This window comes from Drosophila erecta, unplaced genomic scaffold (genome assembly GCF_003286155.1).
Source record: "Drosophila erecta strain 14021-0224.00,06,07 unplaced genomic scaffold, DereRS2 tig00000021-arrow-pilon, whole genome shotgun sequence".
Lineage (NCBI taxonomy): Eukaryota > Metazoa > Arthropoda > Insecta > Diptera > Drosophilidae > Drosophila > Drosophila erecta.
In genome coordinates this window covers 25870834-25897424 of record NW_020825198.1, presented here as the reverse complement: position 1 = coordinate 25897424, position 26591 = coordinate 25870834, and the positions used below count along the sequence as shown (strand labels likewise).

General features: G+C 34.9%; 1 protein-coding gene across 1 annotated transcript in view; it reads left to right on the top strand.

Annotated features, from left to right (window-relative positions):
* Positions 1-26591, top strand: part of LOC26526255 (unconventional myosin-VIIa) — a 713556-nt gene that overhangs the window by 251678 nt on the left and 435287 nt on the right. The gene's annotated exons all lie outside the window — the stretch shown is intronic.

Sequence of the window (26591 nt, the reverse complement as noted above, 5' to 3'; positions counted from 1 at the left end):
AAAAGACAAAATGTTTGTGATGAAAAGAAGATGAATGGTCGCCGTCGCCCTCTAACAGACTATGACGCTCGACTTATGATGTCTAAAGTGAGAAAAAACAAACTTTGAACGCCAAAAGATGTTTCTACAGAAATAAATAAAGGCGTGAATCCATGGATTGGGTGCATTGCAGCAGTGGAAAAAACAAACCAGACTTTCTCCGAGGAAAATGTTAGGGCTCGGCTAAAATTCGCATTGGAACATAAGAACTGGACAATAGAAGACTGGAAACGTGTTATCTGGTCGGACGAACCTAAATTTAATAGTTTTCAATCGGATGGAAAGCAATATTGAATGAATTGCCTGGTAACAAGCTTTAAAGGCATCATGTGAAGCAAACCGTGATACATGGAGGTGGCAAAATAATGTCATGGGGGTATTTCACGGGGGGATTATGCTAAAGGAAGACTATTTGAGCATTTTGCAAACCCATCTTCAAAATTTTCTTGACCAGTGTTCGTACCAAGAGCAGGAAAAAATTTGTTATTTGCGAAAATTGTTAAGGAATGGCTCGGAAACAAAAATTTCTAGATGATGGAGTGGCCAGCGCAAAGTCGCGACCTCAATGTGATTGAAAACCTATGGTTAATCGTAAAGCGACAGCTCGACAGTAAAAGTCAGCCCCATCCAGCTTGGACGATCTTTGCGGGCGTGTAAAACAAGAATGGAATAACATTCCGAAAAAAATATTAGAAAAATTAGTTGAAAGTATGCCAAAACGTTTAACAAATGTCTTAGAAAATAAGGGTCTCTGAACAAAATATTAATAATTCATTTATTTTGAAGTTTTTTTTAAATGGTGCATTACTGAGTACATGCCGCTTGTTTTTGTTTTTGAATTATTACTATTCTATAGCTTCTTCAATTATTTAATTGCATACGCATTTTTGTTAAAAATGAACTACTATTAAAAAAAAATATAAAAGTTCTATCATTTACTTCGTTTGTTTAGTTTTTATGTGCTCCCAAACATGAAAACTTTGCTCGTGGAATCACTTTTGCTCCCCACTGTATATGTAAATAGCGGTGACCCAAAATATACTGTAACCACATTCATTGAAATACTTATACCTAATCTATATTAGTCGGAAATTTTATTTAGAAATACATAAATAAATTTATCTTTTAAATTTACTCATAATTATTAATTACTAGCAGATTAGTAGGGAATATTGACTTCATGGAATAATGTGTAATTTACAAAAAAAAACGTAATTTACAACCCTATTCTTCAATAGGAACACTAGCTCAGTCGATCTGGCTACAAGATCCCAGGGAACTTAAAAACATGAACTGTCAGACGATGACGAACATATTTTTTGAAATGTTCCGTTCTTTATATAATAGGTTGTCAAATATCTCCGCTTTTTTTGGTCTTTATTCAATGCTTTATAAAAAGTGTTACAGTGATCGGATTTAGTTCAAATATGCGCCGTTTTGTTCGATAATCTGTTTCCATCTAGACGGCAACTTCATAATACCTCCCTCGTAGAAGCCCCCCTCCTTATTTGCGAAGAACTCGGACAGCCACTTTTCACAAGCCTCTTCTGAGTTCAACTTTACACCACCAAGGGCATTCGCCATGGACAGGAACAGGTGGTAATCACTTGGCGCTATGTCCGGGCTATATGGTGGATGCGATAAAACCACCCATCCGAGCTCCCGTAGCTTCTGACGAGTCATCATCGAAGTGTGTGGTCTGGCGTAGTCCTGGTGGAACACTACACCCTTCCTGTTGGCCAATTCTGGACGCTTCTGGTCGATCGCCTTCAAGCGGTCCAGTTGTTCGCAGTAGATGGTAGAATTAAGCGTCTGGCCATATGGGAGCAGCTCATAGTGGATGATTCCCTTCCAATCCCACCAAACACACAGCAAAACCTTCCTGGCCGTCAATCCCGGCTTGGCCACTGTTTGGGACGATTCACCGGCCTTCTACCACGACCGTTATCGCTTGATATTGTCGTATGTAATCCATCCGCTTCAAGAATGGGTCGAGTTCGTTCCGTTTCAGCAGCATATCGCAGGCGTTGATTCGGTCCAGAAGGTTTGTTTGCGTCAAATCATGCGGCACCCAAACATCAAGCTTTTTTTTGTATCCAGCCTTCTGCAGATGATTTAAAATGGTTTGGTGACTAACTCCCATCTCCTGGGCGATGTCACGAGATGCCACATGCCGGTCTAACTCGATGTATTCCATGATTTGATCGGTATTTGTCGTCACAGGTCTTCCGCCGGCTGGCTAATCCATGGTGTCGTTTTCACCGGCTCTGAATCGTCGAAACCATTCCTCCGCGGTTCGAAGTGATAGAGTACCATCCCCCAAAACATCATTAATCTCACGGAACGTTTCTCTAGCGGATTTGCCTTTAACGAAGGAAAACTTTAAAATAGCGCGAATTTCGGCGTTAGTGAACTCCATGTTTACACGTCTATAACTGTTGAACGCAATATCCAAACTAATCATGCATAGCGTTTTGTAGGTTATGTCAAGACCTTTCAAATTATGTATAGTATTGCCAGATACGAGCTCTGTAGCTTTGTACATAGCCGCGAAATTCAAAAGACAAAAAGGCGGATGGGAGATATTTGACAACCTTATATTACTATTATGAAAACTATGAAGTTATGCCAAAAGTTATGTTCGGCTCCTGTTTTATACTCGATGTTGCAGTGGCGGTAGAAATCTACCAGCGGGCTGCACGTGTAGTACAAATTTGTGTGAAACGGGTAGGTCCAATCGCTGCCGGGATAGGCCCTTTCCCACAAAGAAAATTTTACGTCGGCATATTAGTGCCCTTGTCCTGGAAAAGGACTGGGGCCAAAGGAGAGCTATCCGATATTCAGACAACAGGTTACCAGCATAAGCTCGCTGTATTTTGGTCTTGGGATCTTGGTAATCTTCTTACCTCTCCAACATAACGAGAATATATATTACGTATTATATATTTATCTCTTTGTAGCATTGTTTTTGATTGTACCATGTCCTTGTAGGTCGACTATATTTTCTTTTTGTATTTCTTTTAACACATCAAAATTTTCTTAATTTAAGGAAATGACAGCTCCTGTATCGAGCAAAAATGTAAGGTTTGTGCTGCTACTCGAATTTTTAAAATTTACAAACATATTAAGACTAGGATAAATAGTGTATATTTTAAAACTTAGTTGTTGATGTTTTCCGAGTTACTTTTGAGTAACTCTGGCCTGGTTATTTTGGCCTCTGTTCGAGTTACAATGGTCCCTATATTATCTATATAGGGCTCGTCCCCAATTATTGCTGTAGTAATTATTGTTTTTGTTATTGCCGGGGTGGAAATTTCGTCTTCAGTGATAATTCCCGAGATTGCCTCTATAATTTTGTTGTCCATAGTACATTACAGTATTTTATTGGCCAGTTGCATCTACAAAATTGGACATAGCATCATCCAGAGTGTTGAATGTGCCATGATAAGTTTAACCTTATCGATAGTATTGTTCTTCGTCATTGATTTGACGGAAAAAGTAGTGCTGTACTTTGTGGCCAAGTCTAAGGAAAATCTATCATTTATGTAGGCCGCTCTTGGCCTTTGTCAATTTTTCTACTGATTGGCTGTTTTTGGTCTCTGTTGGAGATTTAACAATTTTGCCGAAATAACATCTACAGATTATCCCTTGACTTTATTTTTTAGTTTTATTATTATTTCGTGGACTGAACTCTCGTTTTTTATTAGATTCCTAGCTTGACTTTTTTGCTTAGTTTTTATTATGTTAACTGTCTTAATGCTTAACTCGTTAAAGCTTAATGCGTTTCCTTCAGGGAATCTAATAGAAACTTTTTAAATTTTAATAATAAAAATAAAAAACTGGAGTACCATCCCATGTGCGCCCAACTTTAATCCACATTTTATTTCGGCTTCATTATTAAAACGCCACAAGCAAGCGTCAATTAATAAGCGGCAGTGAATTGTTGAGTCGGCAAAGTAATTATTGTAAATAAATTTGTCAAAAGACTTCTAATAGCATTGTGAACGTTTAGAGCAGGGTATTAAAGATTGCAGAACAAAAACTTAGAGAAAAAGTACTTCACTACTTACACAAAAGGAAATTCTTCGATTGCCTAAAACCCAAAAATTTATTTGCATTTAGAAAAAATCAACCGGCTGTAGATCGGGCTTAAAAAAAAAAAGAAAAACAAAAGCATTTGGTAGTGATGATAGTGATGAGGATGTGCAGGTGATAAGTTAATAAAGAGAAGAAAATAAATACAAGCTGGCCAACCCCTAGTTAAATCGCAGACCGAAAGAGAAAAGTTTTGTTGCCAGACAGTATCCTAAAAATCGAACTAATAATGAAACAAAAAAAAACATATATATAGTAGCATATGTACCATAGTATAACACTTTGTTACACATACTCACGCACACACACACACCACACACACACACAGTACATATGTACCACTTGATCACACCCACTCAATCCATTTGCCCAGCAACACACTTAAACTTACAACACTAACACATAAGTCAGATTCCAAGCTCTTGATGACAATAACAATTTCGGCCGCGTTAACATAAACAATTGATTCATAGACATAAACATCCGCCGATGCCGAATTCGTTATTCCCGCTAAGCAACCAAATAGCTAACGCAGCACAAATCCGCGTAATTTTCCTCTCTTAAAGAGCGCAACCCATTTGAACAAAGAAAAGAGCCACTCAAGCTCATATAAACAAAGTCGACCAAGGGTTTGCTAAGCGTTCAAGTCACACTCCAGATTTAGAAAAAAAAGTTGTATTATTATCTTGAAAAAAAATTATATTTTTTTCAAAACTTGCAATCGCGAACTCGTTATTGGCGCAGTCGGTGGTCCTAAACTTATAGTGACAAAGTACCTTCGTGTGTGATTTAACTTCCGCCAGTCATACAGTGCTTAATAATTAAAACCGCTTCAATTTGGTATCCCACCATAATAGTGTAAAAATAACAATGGCACTACCTCAACAACAAGTGCAACTACTCTCCGAGAATCATCAGAACCAGGATCTTGGTCAGATTCGACAGGTACCAACATTTACCGGTACGACACTGGAACTGAGCTCGTTCATAAGAAGAATAGAGTTCATACTTCAACTATATCCATCAACTGACGTCTGTCAGTAACAAAATAAGTCCTCTTCAGTGCAATTGAAATGCAAATTGGAGGCGACGCCCAACGAGTATCCCAGCTCAGTGCAGGTAATACATGGCCGGAATTGAAAGAAAGCCCTAATCGCCGAGTTCAAGACCCATAACAAATAATCTAGCTTTAGAAAATAATGGTCTACATAATCATATTTATACAAACGCAATGAATAATACAGTAAAATATGTAATTATTAAAAAACTCCCAGATAGACTCTACATGCATTTAGGCAGATTTGACATAACAACAGTCAGTAAATTAAAGCAAATTGTACAGCAATTGTACTGTACAATTGTACAGTAAGCAATTGTACGATCACCCAAAATCCCAAAACACTCAAAATACCCAAAATAAAAATCAGTACAGCCCAAACTATAACAACACTTCAAATAATCAAAATAGAAATCAAAATTATAGTTTGATTATAATTAATTAATTTGATTATAATCAATTAGCCAAAATAAAAATCAATATATGAACAAAAACAATAACAGCCATGACCAGCCTTTCGAATACCTATTTCAAGAATATAAGCAAAAACTCAACCAAGCACAGACACAAAATCCTTTAAATTATTCCTCCAACTATCAACAAAATCCAGTTTCTTCATCCGCTCCGAATCCGGCAACAAAAAGGCAAAGACCTATTACAAGCGGCCATTCAAAAATGGATACGTCCGAAAATTTTCATCTACATGCCTAGGACGAAGAAGAAGACACAATTCCTTCATAAATATTGTTTTAAACAATATACCGCTTCGATGTGTTATAGACACTGGGGGTACAATAAACATCATAAGAGCAAACATTTTTAATTTCCCAGTTAAAACTACTAATTTACAAATCCACACCATTAACGGTACAATAACCCTAAAGAAAATCATAATTCTAAAACCAAGTAATCAAGTTTTTAATATTCATAATTTTTCCGAAAATTATGATATGATATTAGGTACAGGGTTCCTAAAAGACGCCAACGCCCAAATAAACTTTGACAAAAGAAGTGTAGATTTAAACAACAACAGTTTCTTAATGGAGTACCTACCAGAACGAGAAGGTAGCCTAGAAGACAACCCCGACTATTTGAATGTTTTACACTCATCATTATCCACTGATGATGAAGCCACAAATTATGCAATAGGAAACGAGATAAGGGAATAAAATGAATTCAGGCTTGACCATCTAAATAAAGAAGAGTCAAGTGCCCTTACTAAAATTCTTCAAGAATTTAGGGATCTGTATTGTATCAGAGAAGGTGAAAATTTGACCTTCACAAGTACTGTAAAGCATGTCATCAAAACTAAACATGAAGACCCAATCTATAGGAAACCTTATAAATACCCCCAGGCCTACGACAAGGAAGTCGAGGTACAAATCAAAGAAATGATTCAACAAGGCATTGTTCGAAAATCGAACTCACCCTACTGTTCTCCTATCTGGATAATACCGAAAATAAGCGATGCTTCTGGTAAAACAAAGTTCAGGTTAGTAATCGACTATCGCAAACTAAACGAAATTACTATTGATGATAAATACCCAATTCCTGTCATGGATGAAATACTAAGTAAGCTAGGTAGGACTCAATATTTCACTATCATGGATTTAGCAAAAGGTTTTCATCAGATCCAAATGGATGAAAGCTCGATTCAAAAAACAGCTCTTTCCACAAAAAATGGACATTACGAGTACACTCGAATGCCATTTGGACTGAAGAACGCACCTGCAACATTTCAACGTTGTATTAACAATCTATTAGAAGACCTAATTTACAAAGATTGTTTAGTTTACATGGAGGATATAATAGTTTTTTCCACTTTATTGGAAGAACACTTGTTATCTCTACGTAAAGTATTTTCTAAATTACAAGAAGCTAATATAAAGTTACAACTGCACAAATGTGAATTTATGAAAAGAGAAACAGAGTTCTTAGGACACATTGTAACTACTGAAGGCATAAAGCCCAACCCAAATAAAATAGAGGGCATTCAAAAATTCCCATTACCTAAAACTAATAAAGAAATAAAATCATTTTTAGGACTTTGCGGTTTCTACCGTAGATTTATCCCTAACTTTGCAAAAATTGCTAAACCCATAACACAAAAACTAAAAAAAAGGTTCCATTATAAATTCTAAAGATACCGTTTATATATCAGCCTTCGAAAAATTACAATTTTTAATTATGTCCGAACCAATATTAATTTACCCAAATTTCGAAAAAACATTCTCATTAACCACAGATGCAAGCAATGCCGCTCTAGGTGCTGTATTATCGCATGATCATAAAGCTGTTTATTACGCTAGCCGTACTCTCAATGAACATGAACTTAATTATTCAGCAACAGAAAAAGAACTTTTAGCTATTGTCTGGGCCACTAAATACTTCAGGTCCTATCTTTTTGGTCGTAAATTTCAGATCCTTAGTGCTCATCAACCTTTAGTTTTGCTCGATAATATCAAGGAACCAAACATGAAACTCCAAAGATGGAAAATCAGACTAAATGAGTTTGATTACATTATAAAATATGTACCAGAAAAAGAAAACCATGTCGCCGATGCACTTTCACGTGTAAAAATAGAAAACTTCTACGGCGAATCTCCCACTTCAGCTGCTACCGTACATAGTAGCCATGAAGATAACCAAAATTAGATTTCCTTTACGGAAAGACCAATAAACTATTATAATAGACAAATAGAATTTGTGCAAGACGACAATAACAATACAGAAATAAAAAAATATTTTCATAAAACAAAACTAAAAATCCATTATAAAGAAATGACAAGCGCGTATGCAAAAGAATTAATAAAATAATATTTGTATACAAAAAATAGCGTAATTTATTTTCATAATGAAATAGATTTCCTTACATTTCAAAACGCTTTCATAGAAATTGTCAGTCCGAACAACATAACTAAAGTTATGAGAGCAACCAGTAAATTAATAGATATTGAAACATATTCAGAATTTCAGAAGAAGTAATAATAAAAACCCACAGAGAACTCTTACATCCAGGTATAGAAAAACAAATCAAAATTTTTAAAGAAAAATATTACTACCCAGACTATCAAAAGTTAATACAGAACATTATCATCGAAGGTGAAGAATGTAACATGTGCAAAACAGAACATAGAGACATTAAATTAAATTACGAGTTGACACCAGAAATTTTCAATCCCAGAGAAAAATATGTTATCGATTTTTATTTAATCGATAATAAAACATTCCTGTCGTGTATTGACGTTTATTCCAAATATGCCGCCTTAATTGAAGTCAGCTTTAGGGATTAGTTCGAAGCAGAAAGAGCTTTACTTAAAATTTTTAATGAAATGGCCTATAAAGATTTAGCATTTTTGTGTGCTGCATTACATTTATGGCTAAAGTCCGAAAATGTGAACATTAACATCACAACAAGTAAAAATGGAATTTCTGACATTGAGAGATTTCATAAAACTGTCAACGAAAAGGTAAGAATTATAATTACTGAGTCAAACCCAGAGAATAAAATAACTAAATTTGAAACCCTACTTTATGTTTATAACCATGAACTCAATTATAATACAACAGGTAAAACACCAAAAGATATTTTTATACATGCAGGAGAAAACTAATAAAATTAAATGAAAATAGACATAGTTATGAAGTAGACACTAGATATAGACAAGCACCATTAGTAAAATCTAAGACAACAAACCCATATAAAAAGACAGGAGGAATTACTCAGATAAATGACAAACATTACGAAGAGAAAACCAGGGGCAGGAAAATAACCCATTATAAATCAAAATATAAAAAGAATATGAATGAAACTAAATATAATGATAATTCCAGCACAACCCAAAACGACCAAGGCAATCCAACATAATTACACATTTTTGATGATCCTTTACTATTTTCTATTATCCAACATGTCCAAGGACAAAGTTTTGAAGTTAACCAAATTCAAGCCAAAAATGGCTACCTTATATTTAATACTGGATAAATACATTTTCCAATCAATTATGAGTACCACTGCTTATCTGTAAATATTACAAAAATAGAACAAACATATGATGACTTAATAAAATAATCAGAAGCATATGAATCATTATCCCGTTCGATATTTAGTAGAGAAATTAAAAGGAGAAATGAATGGCATGAGAATAGCAAAGCGCAGAAAACGCTGCTTAGCTAATTTTATGGGCACAATTTATAAATACCTTTTTGGAAACTTAGATCAAGCAGATAAAGAAGAGCTAGAATATAAAATTCATAATTTGTCCGAAAACAGCGTCCAAGCTAATGAGCTCAACGAAGTTATAAAAACATTAAGTGAAGGCATAAAATAAATAAATTTATTTTGTTCATTACATGAAAGCGATCAAAGATTAAACATTTTATTATTTAATTTACAACAGTTTACTGAGTATGTAGAAGATATTGAACTTTGAATGCAGTTAACAAGACTTGGCATTTCTAATCCTAAATTACTAAAACATGATTATCATACATGATTACATATTAAAACTTCCACTTGTCTGAAAACGGATACAAATGAAATTCTAATATTTTCCCATATTCCAAAAGATTATTTATTTATTTATGTGCAAAATAATCAAACTAATATAATATAATAATATAATATTAACTAGGACCTTACCAAAAACCATACTTAACAAAAATTTCATAAATAGAGATATAATAATAGAGGGTTTTAACTGTTCCATACAAGTCGAAGACATCTCAATATCAAATACTATGTTGGATTACACACAAACGATATATGCCCTTTCTTATATACATGCTAAAGATATTTTTGAAATCAATAATAAAGCAAATAATAAATTACAAATAATTACATTTACTATTTTAATAGTTTTAGTTGTCATAAAAATGTTTTATTATATCTACAAATATAAGAATATACCTAAGAAAATTATAATCAAATTCAAAAGACAAGTACCCACTCCGATTGAATCAAATATTGTAAACAATGATGTAACAGAAATAGAAAATAATGTAAATGCTATTTTGTATCCTAAAATATGCTACCTGGGAAAGTAGCATATTTACCATAGTATAACACTTTGTTACACAGACTCACGCACACACACACACTACACATATGTACCACTTGATCACACCCACTCAATCCATTTGCCCAGCAACACACTTCAACTTACAACCCTAACACATAAGTCAGATCGCAAGCTCTTGACAATAACAATTTCGGCCGCGTTAACATAAACAATTGATTCATAGATTCATCATAGATAAACATCCGTCGATGCCGAATTCGTTATTCCCGCTAAGCAACCAAATAGCTAACGCAGAACAAATCCTGGTAATTTTCCATGCGCAACTTTCTTAAAGAGCGCAACCCATTTGAACAATGAAGCCATTCAAGCTCATATAAACAAAGTCGACCAAGGGTTTGCTAAGCGTTCAACTCACACTCCGGATTTAGATCTAATTCATCCACTATACCATTAAGACGTGAATTGTCTCCGATTCAAAGTTGTATTATTGTCTTGAAATAAAAATTATATTTTTTTCAAAACTTGCAACCGCGAACTCGTTATTATATATAGCTTAAACTATCAATCCGTTAATCATGTAAAAAAATTAAATAGTTATTTTTAACATAACTATAATAGTTATATTATAGTTTAATTTTTACTAATAGCCCAACCCCTCATCGACAAGGAGGCTTTCTTCGAGAACCAACATTGGGTGAGTGAAAATACAAAAACACCAAGATAGTAAATCGCCATTATGTCGCTCAGTGTAAAGTCTGGCTACCTAAGATAAGGCTTATCAACCGCTCGCGCCGATTGATTTGCCTCTTTTGTCACTTTCTTTTCATTTTAAAGACATTTAATGTAACGGGCTACACTGAGAGGATTTCAGATGGACTTTATTAGCATGTAAATATTTTCTTCCTTTTAGCAAAATAAATAGTTTTGTTTAAATTATGCGATTAACTATATAAAGCCATAAGCACAACAAAACACAACAATTTCATATATTCCTGACTGACTAAAAGAATTTGTTAAATAAGACCATGTAACGTGTTACCTATGTTTCACAATACGTGCTAATCCTGTTAATTAGTATCCGTATAAATGAACAACAAAAAAAAAAAACAAAACTGAAAATTAATATCGAATTTTGATGAATTAAATTAGAATAAGTAATGTAGAATAGAGGAAAAAAATATCTATAAGTGAAGGGGACTTAGGAAAGTATGCGACAAGAATATGAAATGATTAAATTACAGCCTATGCTTATTATAATTATTTAAAACGATGTACACCGCAAGAAATGAAATGAGAAATAAGAGAAATAAAAGAAAAATTGATAATTAAAAATTGTTTTTCTATTAATATGAAATTCCAAGTCTAACTTCTTCATGGCAGGGGAGCATAATATATATATATAATAGCATAATATATATTATATATACAACAAAAACAAGTGAAACAACAATGGCACTACCACAACAACAAGTGCAACTACTCTCCGAGAATCATCTGAACCAGGCTCTTGGTCAGATTCGACAGGTACCAACATTTACCGGTACGACACTGGAACTGAGCTCGTTCATAAGAAGAATAGAGTTCATACTTCAACTATATCCATCAACTGACGTCCGCCAGTTACACGTCCTCTTCAGTGCAATTGAAATGCAAATTGGAGGCGACGCCCAACGAGTATCCCAGCTCAGTGCAGCTAATACATGGCCGGAATTGAAGGAAGCCCTAATCGCCGAGTTCAAGACCCAGACACCATTTGAAGAGCTTTTGAGACGACTATATAACACCCAATTCAATGGATCAGTTCGTAAGTTCATAGAAGAGCTTGAAGCAAAATGCTTCGTAATAACAAATAAGCTAGCTTTAGAAAATAACGATCTACATAATCACATTTATACAAACGCAATGAACAATACAGTAAAAAGTGTAATTATTAAAAAACTCCCAGATAGACTCTACATGCAATTAGCCAGATTTGATATAACAACAGTCAGTAAATTAAAGCAAATTGTACAGCAGGAGGGTTGTTATGACAGTACATGGTCCGATCACCCAAAATCCCAAAATACTCAAAATACCCAAAATAAAAATCAGTACAGCCCAAACTATAACAACACTTCAAATAATCAAAATAGAAATCAAAATTATAATCAAACATCAATTAGCCAAAATAAAAATCAATATATGAACAAAAACAATAACAGCCATGACCAGCCTTTTGAACACCTATTCCAAGAATTTAAGCAAAAACTCAACCAAGCACAGACACAAAATCCTTTAAATTATTCCAACAACTATCAACAAAATCCAGTTTCTTCATCCGCTCCGAATCCGGCAACAAAAAGGCAAAGACCTAGTACCAGCGGCCATTCAAAAATGGATACGTCCGAAAATTTTCATCTACATGCCTCGGACGAAGAAGAAGACACAATTCCTTCATAAATATTGTTTTAAACAATATACCGCTTCGATGTGTTATAGACACTGGGGGTACAATAAACATCATAAGAGCAAACATTTTTAATTTCCCAGTTAAAACTACTAATTTACAAATCCACACCATTAACGGTAAGCAAGTAAGCTTTGCCCTACTAAACAAGTTTTTTATATTCATAATTTTTCCGAAAATTACGATATGATATTAGGTACAGGGTTCCTAGAAGACGCCAACGCCCAAATAAACTTTGACAAAAGAAGTGTAGATTTAAACAACAACAGTTTCTTAATGGAGTACCTACCAGAACGAGAAGGTAGCCTAGAAGACAACCCCGACTATTTGAATGTTTTACACTCATCATTATCCACTGATGATGAAGCCACAAATTATGCAATAGGAAACGAGATAAGGGAATAAAATGAATTCAGGCTTGACCATCTAAATAAAGAAGAGTCAAGTGCCCTTACTAAAATTCTTCAAGAATTTAGGGATCTGTATTGTATCAGAGAAGGTGAAAATTTGACCTTCACAAGTACTGTAAAGCATGTCATCAAAACTAAACATGAAGACCCAATCTATAGGAAACCTTATAAATACCCCCAGGCCTACGACAAGGAAGTCGAGGTACAAATCAAAGAAATGATTCAACAAGGCATTGTTTGAAACTCGAACTCACCCTACTGTTCTCCTATCTGGATAATACCGAAAAAAAGCGATGCATCTGGTAAAACAAAGTTCAGGTTAGTAATCGACTATCGCAAACTAAACGAAATTACTATTGATGATAAATACCCAATTCCTGTCATGGATGAAATACTAAGTAAGCTAGGTAGGACTCAATATTTCACTATCATAGATTTAGCAAAAGGTTTTCATCAGATCCAAATGGATGAAAGCTCGATTCAAAAAACAGCTCTTTCCACAAAAAATGGACATTACGAGTACACTCGAATGCCATTTGGACTGAAGAACGCACCTGCAACATTTCAACGTTGTATTAACAATCTATTAGAAGACCTAATTTACAAAGATTGTTTAGTTTACATGGAGGATATAATAGTTTTTTCCACTTAATTGGAAGAACACTTGTTATCTCTACGTAAAGTATTTGCTAAATTACAAGAAGCTAATATAAAGTTACAACTGCACAAATGTGAATTTATGAAAAGAGAAACAGAGTTCTTAGGAGACATTGTAACTACTGAAGGCATAAAGCCCAACCCAAATAAAATAGAGGGCATTCAAAAATTCCCATTACCTAAAACTAATAAAGAAATAAAATCATTTTTAGGACGGACTTTGCGGTTTCTACCGTAGATTTATCCCTAACTTTGCAAAAATTGCTAAACCCATAACACAAAAACTAAAAAAAAGGTTCCATTATAAATTCTAAAGATACCGTTTATATATCAGCCTTCGAAAAATTACAATTTTTAATTATGTCCGAACCAATATTAATTTACCCAAATTTCGAAAAAACATTCTCATTAACCACAGATGCAAGCAATGCCGCTCTAGGTGCTGTATTATCGCATGATCATAAAGCTGTTTATTACGCTAGCCGTACTCTCAATGAACATGAACTTAATTATTCAGCAATAGAAAAAGAACTTTTAGCTATTGTCTGGGCCACTAAATACTTCAGGTCCTATCTTTTTGGTCGTAAATTTCAGATCCTTAGTGCTCATCAACCTTTAGTTTGACTCGATAATATCAAGGAACCAAACATGAAACTCCAAAGATGGAAAATCAGACTAAATGAGTTTGATTACCATATAAAATATGTACCAGAAAAAGAAAACCATGTCGCCGATGCACTTTCACGTGTAAAAATAGAAAACTTCTACGGCGAATCTCCCACTTCAGCTGCTACCGTACATAGTAGCCATGAAGATAACCAAAATTAGATTTCCTTTACGGAAAGACAAATAAACTATTATAATAGACAAATAGAATTTGTGCAAGACACAATAACAATACAGAAATAAAAAAATATTTTCATAAAACAAAACTAAAAATCCATTATAAAGAAATGACAAGCGCGTATGCAAAAGAATTAATAAAAGAATATTTGTGTACAAAAAATAGCGTAATTTATTTTCATAATGAAATAGATTTCCTTACATCTCAAAACGCTTTCATAGAAATTGTCAGTCCGAACAACATAACTAAAGTTATGAGAGCAACCAGTAAATTAATAGATATTGAAACATATTCAGAATTTCAGAAGAAGTAATAATAAAAACCCACAGAGAACTCTTACATCCAGGTATAGAAAAACAAATCAAAATTTTTAAAGAAAAATATTACTACCCAGACTATCAAAAGTTAATACAGAACATTATCATCGAATGTGAAGAATGTAACATGTGCAAAACAGAACATAGAGACATTAAATTAAATTACGAGTTGACACCAGAAATTTTCAATCCCAGAGAAAAATATGTTATCGATTTTTATTTAATCGATAATAAAACATTCCTGTCGTGTATTGACGTTTATTCCAAATATGCCGCCTTAATTGAAGTCAGCTCTAGGGATTGGCTCGAAGCAAAAAGAGCTCTACTTAAAATTTTTAATGAAATGGGAAAACCGTCCGAAATAAAAGCCGATAAAGACTCAGCATTTATATGTGCTGCATTACATTTATGCACACATTATGCATTTATTATTATTTATAAACACTGAGTCCGACCCAGAGAATAAAATAACAAAATTTGAAACCCTACTCTATGTTTATAACCATAAAATTAAACATAATACAACAGGTAAAACACCAGCAGATATTTTTTATATGCAGGAACACCTGCACATGACACCCAGCAAGAGAAAATTAATAAAATAAATAAATTAAACGAAAATAGACATAGTTATGAAGTAGATACCAGATATAGACAAGCACCATTAGTAAAATCAAAGACCACAAACCCATATAAAAAGACAGGAGATATTACACAGATTGACGAAAAACATTATGAAGAGAAAAACAGAGGCAGGAAAATAACCCACTATAAATCAAAATATAAAAAGAAAAAGAAATTTAATGAAACTAAATATAACAATAATTCCAGCACAACCCAAAACAACCATACTTAACCAAAATTGCATAAATAGAGATATAATAATAGAGGGAGACAACATAATAAAAGCTTTTAACTGTTCCATACAAATCGAAGACATCTCAATATCAAACACTATGTTAGATTACACACAAACGATTTATGTTAACAACAATATCACTAAATTAAAAGCCCTTTCTTATATACAAGCTAAAGATATTTTTGAAATCCATAATAAAGCAAATAATAAATTTCAAATAATTACATTTACTATTTTAATAGTTTTAGTTGTCATAATAATATTCTATTATATCTACAAATATAAGAATATACCTAAGAAAATTATAATCAAATTCAAAAGACAAGTACCCACTCCTATTGAATCAAATATTATAAACAATGATGTAACAGAAATAGAAAATAATGTAAATCCTGTCTTGTATCCTAAATTATCCGCCTGAGGACAGGCTAATTTCTTAAGGATGGGGAAGTAGCATATGTACCATAGTATAACACTTTGTCACACACACACACCACACACACACAGTACATATGTACCACTTGATCACACCCACCCAATCCATTTACCCCAACACATAAGTCAGATCCCGAGCTCTTGGCGACAATAACAATTTCGGTCGCGTTAACATAAACAATTGATTCATAGACATAAACATCCGCCGATGCCGAAATTCGTTATTCCCACTAAGCAACCAAATAGCTTACGCAGCACAAATCCTGGTCATTTTCCATGCGCAACTCTCTTAAAGAGCGCAACCCATTTGAATAAAGAGGAGAGCCTTCAAGTTCATATAAACAAAGTCGACCAAGGGTTTGATAAGCGTTCAACTCACACTCCAGATTTAGTTCTAATTCATCCGCTATACCATTAAGACGTGAATTGACTCCGATTCAAAGTTGTATTTTTATCTTGAAATAAAAACTTATATTTTTTTCAAAACATGCAACAGCGAACTCGTTATTATATATATATATTATTATATTATATTATCTTATTATATATATTATATATTATATAGCGTTATTATATTATATTATATATTATATTATATTATTATATTATATTATATATATATATAATATAATTACATTTGGGGTTTAAAAAAAAAATAAAAAAAGTAAGACTATGGTTGGGAAGGTAATGATAATGGGAGTGGAAATTAACATCTTACACCACCTGGCTTAAACACAAATTCGTGCTTCCGTCTCTCACATTCTATATTAATTAATTTTCGCTTTACTGTTATTTTTTTTTAGAAGAAAACCCTTTAACAGTGTTTTTATTTTGTTTTTGCCGCGGTTGTTTTCGTATGAGGATCGTCTCATTATGTAGATTCAGGAGGGACTATATAATAAAACCTTTGGTGTAGCCACCATTATCCGCAGCAAACCCAAGCAGCAGTTGATAGGTTTTCGACCGTAGAAAATTAGAACAGCTTACGACCAAATGCCATCGACGTACTACCTTGCGAGTTATAATTTTATGATTTGTGGGAAAAGTATCGGGTTGTTACAACAGATATTAATCTGAAAGCTCTTTGTCTATGAATGAGATTTTTTTTCTTATTATGAATGTAGTCAAGAAACTGATGATGTCGCTATACATCTTTGGAATTCGAGTTTTTGAGTATTCGGAAACTGTCGACCAAGATTAGAGGTAGCTTGTTAGGCACAAGTATTAACGACTGGAGTAAAGAGAGAGAAATTTCTAATCCAAGGTGTTCTTTGGTGTGATCATTGTTGGAAAACTGACTAGAGGTAAGCTACTGGAGGAGAATATAGATGGTTTTGTGTTTATTTGTCCGCAGAAGTCCGTACAGTACACTAGCTGATGAATGCTCATGCAAATGAGTAACACTTATTAATTGCCATAGCCAATTTAAATAAATTCACGAAGTATAGAATTAGTAGAAAGCCTATAAGTATGTATCTTTATTATGTCTCCCTAAAAATGCCATAGAAGAAAAACAAATTACATCACAATTTTTGTTTATAATGCCACTAGAACATAGCTTTAGACGCTGTACAAAGTTGTTGTATTATTTGCGAAGAAATAATGTTTAACCCCAACCTTGTGTTCTAAAGCAATGCAATCACGTTTTCATAAGAGTTCTTTGGAATCACATATACAATTAAATAAGGAGTGTCCTTGCTGCCCAAGAATTGGGAAGTAGTTGTAGGTAACCATTCACCGATTGCAAGGAGTGCTGTCACCTTTCCTGCTAAGAGACCAATTGTAACAGGTTTACTTACACAACCGGCACCAACGGAGGCCAGGGTCCTGATCAGAGTCCATGATTAGTCTAATACAGTGAATACAGAAAATCAACATCCACCCGGTAGTACTGCTATGAATGAAGGAGTCAGGCCACGCTCTGATGAAGTCGCCAATGCACCGGTTAGACGAGGTCGTCCACCAAGGCATAAAAGACAGAATCATCAGCCAGTAGTCAATAGGGTACCGAGAGCAAATATAGAATCTATCGTTTGAGAGACAGTAACTCGTGTTTTGTCATCAATATCCTGAACATGGAAGTCCAGTTACTCTTCGTAGTTATAGGTCAAGCCACGGTGCATCCTCTCGGTCCACATAAAATAGCCAATGTCTTACAGAAATGAGGAGTAAGGTTGAAGGTTTAACCTAATTCCTATACCGAGTAAAGATATTGACAGCTGAACATTTCGAAGGGGATCTAGAAATAATCATCAGAAATATTCATCACCTTTTAATTGGTAAAACCGGCAGTTGGTTCTGGAGATACCATAAAAGAGTTCAGACATTTAACTGGAGAGAGTTTTGTGCTGCTTTTCGAGAACAATATCGTGAGAGTAGAACGTCAACCGAGTTACGTGAACAAATTCGCTCCCGGAAGCAAAAGCCAGGAGGTACGTTTTATGAAAGTGTTTGTAAGCTCATGGATAGGCTATCAGAAAGTTTTGCAGAAGATGAGTTGGTAGAGTTGATCCAAGGAAATTTACTAATCAACCTGAAAGAGAGACTGCTATTTGAAAAGATTTCATCTATCTCATAGTTGCGTAAGCTGGTTCATAAGCGAGAGAACTTCCTTAGGAAAACAAGCCGACCTCAAACTAAGCCCGGTCCATAATGCGTTTACGCGATGGATGACGACCAACTACAGGAGACTCAGGAAGGTAACGAAGATAACGAAATTGCAGCAATTCAACGCACGACTCGTCTGTTATGCTGGAATTATGAGGCACATGGCCACGGCAAGGAGGGTCATCCAATCCAGAAAGACCATCCCAAAAGTAGAATATAGTTATTCGGAAGTTAACATACCTTTTAAGCCGTATCATGAGAGATTAGGAAACTATTATTTAGTTCGAGAACGAATTTTCGGCCTCGGAAAAGAGAGTAAACGAAATACCCGCAGAATGCGAAATTGTTATCGTGCCTTAAAAAAGAAGAGAACTAGAATTGTGTCAACTGATTTAAAAAAAAAAATTGATCGTCGTAGTTATGCTAGCGTACAATTTTTTAAGCTTTCTGAACTGGGTTTGCTTGACACCGGAGCAAACATAAGTTGTATCGGATCGTCATTAGCGCTTACAGACTTTTCGAAATATTAAAATTTTAAGCCAATATTGTCCCAAGTTCAATCCGCTGACGCCATGTCTCACCAAGTTCTTGGAAGTCTAAGCGTAAAAATCAAATATCAAGATAAGGAGAAAGATTTAGAAAGATTTATTCATTATCCCTTCTATAGCTCAGAGGTTGATATTACGTATAGATTTCTGGCGCGCTTTTGGATAAGCTCCAGGGATCATTAGTTCTATTATGACGGAGGACACAGAAGTAGAGCAACAGAAGACAGCAACTTGAAATTGTTAAGGAGTTATTTCCAAATTTTGTAAAACAAGGATAAAGTCGCACTGCTTTAATTAAGCATAGTATTGACATAGGTGAAAACAAGCCTGTAAAACAGCGTTATTATACTGTGAGCCCTGCAGTGGAAAAACTTATGTATTGTATGTATTGGAAATTGATCGAATGCTTATGCCCCGGAGTGATCGAACCTTTGCAGAGTGCGTGGAGTTCCCCAATGCGACTGGTGGTAAGGCCAAACAAAGTTCGTTTATGTCTTGACGCACGCAAACTAAATGAGGCTACAAAAAAATATGCCTATCCGCTGCAAAGCATTAAAGGCATATTTGCTCGTCTGCCAAAGGCAAATGTAATTTCAAAATTGGATCTCTAAGACGCTTACTGGTAAATTGAGTTGACAGAGGAAGCGAAACCATTGACTGCTTTTACAGTCCCAAGTCGAACATTATAATATATCAGTTTACGGTCATGCCTTTTAGCTTATGTAATGCTCCCTCTAAGATGTCTCGTCTAATGGATGACTTAATTCCGCCGGATTAACGTCTTTGCATTTTCGGATATCTCGGCGACCTATGCATTGTCTCAGAAGATTTCGCGTCACATTTAGCAGGCTTAGTTCGCAACGCTGATCAATTCAAGAAAGCAAACCTTACCCTGAACATAAAGAAAAGTACTTTTGCGTTACTAAGGTGAACTATCAAGGTTATGTGATGGGAAGTGGTAAATTGCCACTGACCCAGAGAAAGTATCACATATAGTGAACTGGTCCACACCCAAGAACTTGAAAAAAGTGAGAGGTTTCCTCTGTGTATGTGGTTGGCACAGGCGATTTATAAAAGACCTTGCAGACATATCCTGTCCTAACACATAAGTCTTAAAAACCAGAAAATGTTTTGGTCTCCAGAAGACCAGGATGCAATGCAAAAATTAAAACAGTTACTAACTTCAGCGCCGGTGTTACAAAATGCGGACTTTTCTTGTAAATATTTTGTACACTGTGATGCTGGTGATTATGGCATTGGTGCTGTGCTGGTACAAGTATCTGATACAGGAGAAGAAAGACCATTGGCATTAATGTCCAAAAAACTATCAAAATCGCAACGGAACTATAGCGTAAGAGAACGGCGGTGATATTAGCGATCGAGAAATTCCAGTGTTATTTGAAATTACAGCCTTTTGAAGTGGTTACAGATCATTCAAGTCTTCTATGGCTTATGCGGCACCAGAATATTCTGCGCATAATGGAATGCAGAATGCATGTTACATATTTCGCATTTATTAATAATGTTCTGTATTAATTTTTGGTAATCTGGGTAGTAATATCTTTCTTTAAAAATGTTAATTTGTTTCTCTACTATTTCTTTTTATTGTTATTTCTTTAATTTCAGAATATTTTGGGATATCTATTAATTTAATAGATCTCATAACTTTAGTTATATTGATCGGATTGACAATCTAGGTAATGGGCAATAAAGTATTACAATTTTTAAGAGCAGTAGGTCAAGCCGGTGACCTTATTAAATAATGAAAAAGATAATGAACTAATGAAAATATAATAACTACTGGCGTCAGTTAATGAAAAAGGCTTTTTAAAGTCAGGATGCGTGAGTATCGGATGTTATTAGGAGTTTTGGTTTTTCAAAAGCTAAGTTATAGTCTGGATCTTTAATGTTAATTTTTGAACATTTTTTCGGGTTTGGCCTAAGAATTCAGTTTCATTATTTAAAAATTCACATTTATCCAGTTATAGCATTAAGTTTGCTTCTCTAAAAAGTACCTTTTGCAAGGACAATAAGTGCTCTTCCAATGAAGTGGAGTACACAATTATGTCGTCCATGTATACGAGACAGTTTTTGAAATATATAGCTTTTAATATAATAGGTTGTAAATTATCTCCCTTCCGCCTTTTTGGTCTTTATTCAATGCCTTATAAAAAGTGTTACAGTGATTGGATTTAGTTCAAATATGCGCCGTTTTGTTCGATAATCTGTTTCCATCTAGACGGCAACTTCATAATAACTCCCTCGTAGAAGCACCCCTCCTTATTTGCGAAGAACTCGGGCAGCCACTTTTCACAAGCCTCTTTTGAGTTCAACTTTACACCACTAAGGGCATTCGCCATGGACAGGAACAGGTGGTAATCACTTGGCGCTATGTCCGGGCTATATGGTGGATGCGATAAAACCTCACATCCGAGCTCCCGTAGCTTCTGACGAGTCATCAACGAAGTGTGTAGTCTGGCGTTGTCCTGGTGGAACACTACACCCTTCATGTTGGCCAATTCTGGACGCTTCTGGTCGATCGCCTGCTTGAAGCGGTCCAGTTGTTCGCAGTAGATGGTAGAATTAAGCGTCTGGCCATATGGGAGCAGCTCATAGTGGATGATTCCCTTCCTTTTTTTTGTATCCAGCCTTCTGCAGATGGTTTAAAATGGTTTGGTGACTAACTCCCATCTCCTGGGCGATGTCACGAGATGCCACATGCCGGTCTAACTCGATGTATTCCATGATTTGATCGGTATTTGTCGTCACAGGTCTTCCGCCGGCTGGCTTATCCATGGTGTCGTTTTCACCGGCTCTGAATCGTCGAAACCATTCCTCCGCGGTTCGAAGTGATAGAGTACCATCCCCCAAAACACCATTAATCTCACGGAACGTTTCTCTAGCGGATTTGCCTTTAACGAAGGAAAACTTTAAAATAGCGCGAATTTCGGCGTTAGTGAACTCCATGTTTACACGTCTATAACTGTTGTCGTTTTGTAGGTTATGTCAAGACCTTTCAAATTATGTATAATATTGTCAGATACGAGCTCTATAGCGCTTTGTACATAGCCGCGAAATTCAAAAGACAAAAAGGCGGAAGGGAGATATTTGCCAAACTAATATATGAAATAAATCTTCTAAAAAATTATTCTTAATAAAAAAAGTAGCAGGTTTTTAAACCAATTTTTTTTTAACCAAATGGCATTCGAGTGTATTTGACATTACCATTTTTAGTGGAAACTTTCGTCTTCGCTATTGAATGTTCACCTATTTGTATGTAATGAAAACCTTTTGCTAGGTCAATGGTTGTGAAATACTGGAAATTACCAAGCTTGTCTAATATTTCATCCATTACTGGTATAGGGTATATGTCGTCAACGGTTAAATCGTTGAGGTTGCGATAGTCAATGACTATGCGAAATTTTGCCTTTCCCGATGCGTCTTCTTTTTTTGGTACTACCCAAGACTTGGACTTTCTTATGATGCCTTGTTGCATCTTTTATTTGTTTTTCGACTTCTTTGGGGGTATTTATAAAGCCTTTTATGTATTGGGTCCTCATGTTTCGAATTTATTGAATGTTTTATCGTACTAGTGAAGGTCAAATTTTCACCCTCTCTGTACTGAATGCAAAACCTTTGTGAGGGCAATTTCCTCTTCGTTGTTTAAATGGTCAAGTCTGAATTCATTGAATTCCCTTAACTCATTTTATAACGAGAAGTTAAATTCTGCATCATTCTTCTAAAAAGTCTCTACCTAATAGAATATCATAATTATTCGAAAAATTATGAATGTAAAATGTTTGCTTTATTGGGCAAAGTTTACTTGGTTTTAAATTTATACTTGTATTTAGTTAGTAATATCTATTATTCAACAGAGCTTAATGTTGTTCATAATATTATTTATAAACTGGTTTGATCTCTTTCTTCTTGGTCTTATTCTTGTTCGATCTCCGAGGAATGTTGGTTTCCTGAAGTGCGTAGTGTACGTAGTTCGACAGATTTTAACTAGCTGGTCTTTTAATAGTGGGTGGTAATTACTAATAAAGAGGACCTTGTACTTCCTTGCGCACTTTTGCTATTCTCGGGTCTAGCTCGCCGTAGGTCGGGATTCTTTTAGCTTAGGATAGTACGAAACGCTACTACATTTAATAAGTGCGTCTTATTCAAAAACAATATTCAAAACTGGACTATCCATTAATAAAAGAAATGGCTTTATATTGATACTACGGATACACGCCGACACGTGTGAAGATAAGCTACAGATTCTGATAAGTATTGGGAATTTTGGATGTTAATAATTCCCAAAGTCTTTACCCTCCCTACCATGACAATGCTACTTAAAATATTTACATTGTCCCTTGGCCAAGTTCAAAATAACTCTACCACATATTTAAGAAAGTGTTCAACATAAGTACTCGACAAACGATTAAATCTATTTATTCACAATTCATTCTTTTTCAATATATCTTCAATTATAATTCCATTTATATAAATTCAGTTTAGTAAGCTATTCCATTAAATCTCTTTTACAAACTAACAAATTTTAGCCTACGTCCTAGTCATTTTCTAACTCTTCATTTTCGTTTATATTTAGTGAGTAAAATAAAGTATATAAAAGTAAAGTATAAAACAAATATATATAAGTAATTGAATATAAAATTAGCAAATATAGTTATATAATCTTTAGTCAAATGCAGATCTTATTTTATTTAGACGTTCGAGTGGCATTTTGTAGAATTTTAATATAGGTAATTCATAATAAGGGTTTTAATCATTGTTGGTTTGTAGTACTCACGACCTTAAGTATCCACTCCATGATGTGCGTAAAGTTGGGCCCAAATTCACGTTGACATTGTCGAGCGGTAGGTCAAATTTTAAAGGTTCTAATTTAAATTCCTATTCAAATGCCAAAATTTCCGTCAATCTGCGAGTATTTAATTCATTATTAATTGCAATACAAAAGAAAATCAAGAATCAAAACAAAACACCGAAATGTAACTGCAGCTCTGCAGCGATAAGACCTTAGGAGACCGCTGGCTAGCGTAGCTAGCGCTGCGATAAGTCGGAATCATTAAGTTAGACCTCCGCTGGTCATATGAGGTGATCCTCACTGCGTAACGTTGATGATGTCCAAATATAATTAAATCCGATCCGGTCGTCTAAACTTCTGCACACCTGAATAATCTGGAAGAGCTCTAGCCTCATCGCTTGTAGTCGCTTGTAGAGCAAACAAATGCCCTTATATAGGACTTGCGTTCCTTACGCCTTGGTGTCGAATCCCTTTTCCACTTTCACACAAATTACACACGGAAATTTATTGAAATATCCCACTCTTGTTTTTATTGGATTGGATATATATTATATTTCCACGTGTATGTGAAGTTTAATTGGGGAGCGTCAAAATTGTGAGCGTTCGCCACGAGGTTTTATCCGATAATGAATTAAGCTCTGGGAAGCTGCATGCCGGTGGTCACTGCTACAGCTTTCCTTTCCCTAACTGTACAATCGTACGATCATATTCTGTCCTGATTGGTCTAAGACAATTCTCTCACTTTTTGGGTTACACAAAAGCTGCTATAATTTAGGGCGAGAGTGTCTTGAAGTTATTGCAGTGTAAAGTTTAAGCTGGTCACTACAAGTGTTAATTTTAGATTGGCCACTTGTGCTAGTTCTTTGCCCTGTTAATGCCAGATGAGCGTTAATGGAACCCTGACTTTGTGAATGGTTCATGGTATTTTGTGCAATTCTCTGAATAAGTTTTTGGGTAAGTTCCTGCGCTAGCTGCTAATTATTCTGAATACTCTGGTTTTGTTTAGCATTGCTAGAACTTTCTGCTTGGTTGTAATTCGGATTATAATTTACCTTATTCTTAGTAGTTTGGTTGTTATTATTTGGGTTTTGCGAAGTAAAGTTTTGTTTCTGTGACTTTATATTGTTTTCGGGTTGGTTTGCATTTTAAACTCTAGCTCTATCGGACCATGAAATGTTATAAACGCATTCCTGTTGTGCTATTTGTTTTAATCTGCTGACAGTAGTTATGTTGTACCTAGCCAATTGCATAAATAATCTATCTGGGAGTTTCGTACAGTAATATCTTTTACAGTATTTTTCATGGCATTCGCGTATATTTGATTGTTTAATTCACTCCGCGCACTTTGCACTGGGGTTTTAAGTTTTCTCACTCCACGTAGCGGTCTCGCTTTGGTCAACCACAAAACCTGGTGCTTCAATTGCCCTTTAGTGGTTTTGAAGTTGCAGCACTTATTTTAAATTTTAACCCTTCTCGTAGCGGCCACACCTTTATGGTAGGCTACCGAGTTGATGTGATTTGAAAATCTTTTTAAGCACTGGCTGTATGGCGGATTAGTTCCTTCTCGTAGCACTTTGTTGCTAAGAAGTTGAAACTTTTAATTCACACACGAAGATTATTTTGGTGGTCACTATCACTAGGACCACCGGCTGCGCCAATAACGAGTCCGTGGTAGCAAGTTTTGAAAAATATAATTTTATTTCAAGGCACAAATACAACTTTGAGTAGGAGACAGTTCACGTCTTTATAGTAAAGTGAACGAGTTAAATCTGAACATGGAGTTCGAGTTGAACGCTTAGCAAGCCCTTGGCTGCATAAGGCGCGCATAAAAAATACCAGGCAGGGATTTGTGTTGCGTTAGCAATTTGGTTTCTTATCGGGAATAACGAATTCGGTACCGACGGATGTTTAAGTCTATAAGTCAATTGTTTATGTTACCGCGACTGAAGCTGTTATTGACACCAAGAATGTGGGGTCTGACTTATGAATATGCTTATGTCGTTTATATATTCGTGTATGTGGCTGTAGCTGAGCAGCATAAGAATGCTGACCATTAAGAAATCGAGCATCATATAAATAACACTTGAACTAGAGTCCAGCGTTGATATGCGCATTGCAAGAAAGTGTTACAATGTTTTGGTTGATATTATTTATAACCGTCCTGGAGTACACTGATTTAATGAGCACTGTAAACAACCTCATACAGTACATATCATTGAATTAAATACGATAACAGTTGACCCGCTAGAAGATTACGAAATAATTAAATTCACAAGACACGTAAATCATAGAGAAATAAAAAAAAAATAGCCACAGTTCAAAAAAGTTCGTAAAAAAATATGCGTAGATATATTCGGAACTGAAACCGAACCGATATCAACTAATAATTGTTACAAACAAAAAATAAGAATAAAGGATGACGAATGAATACATAAAAATACTACCT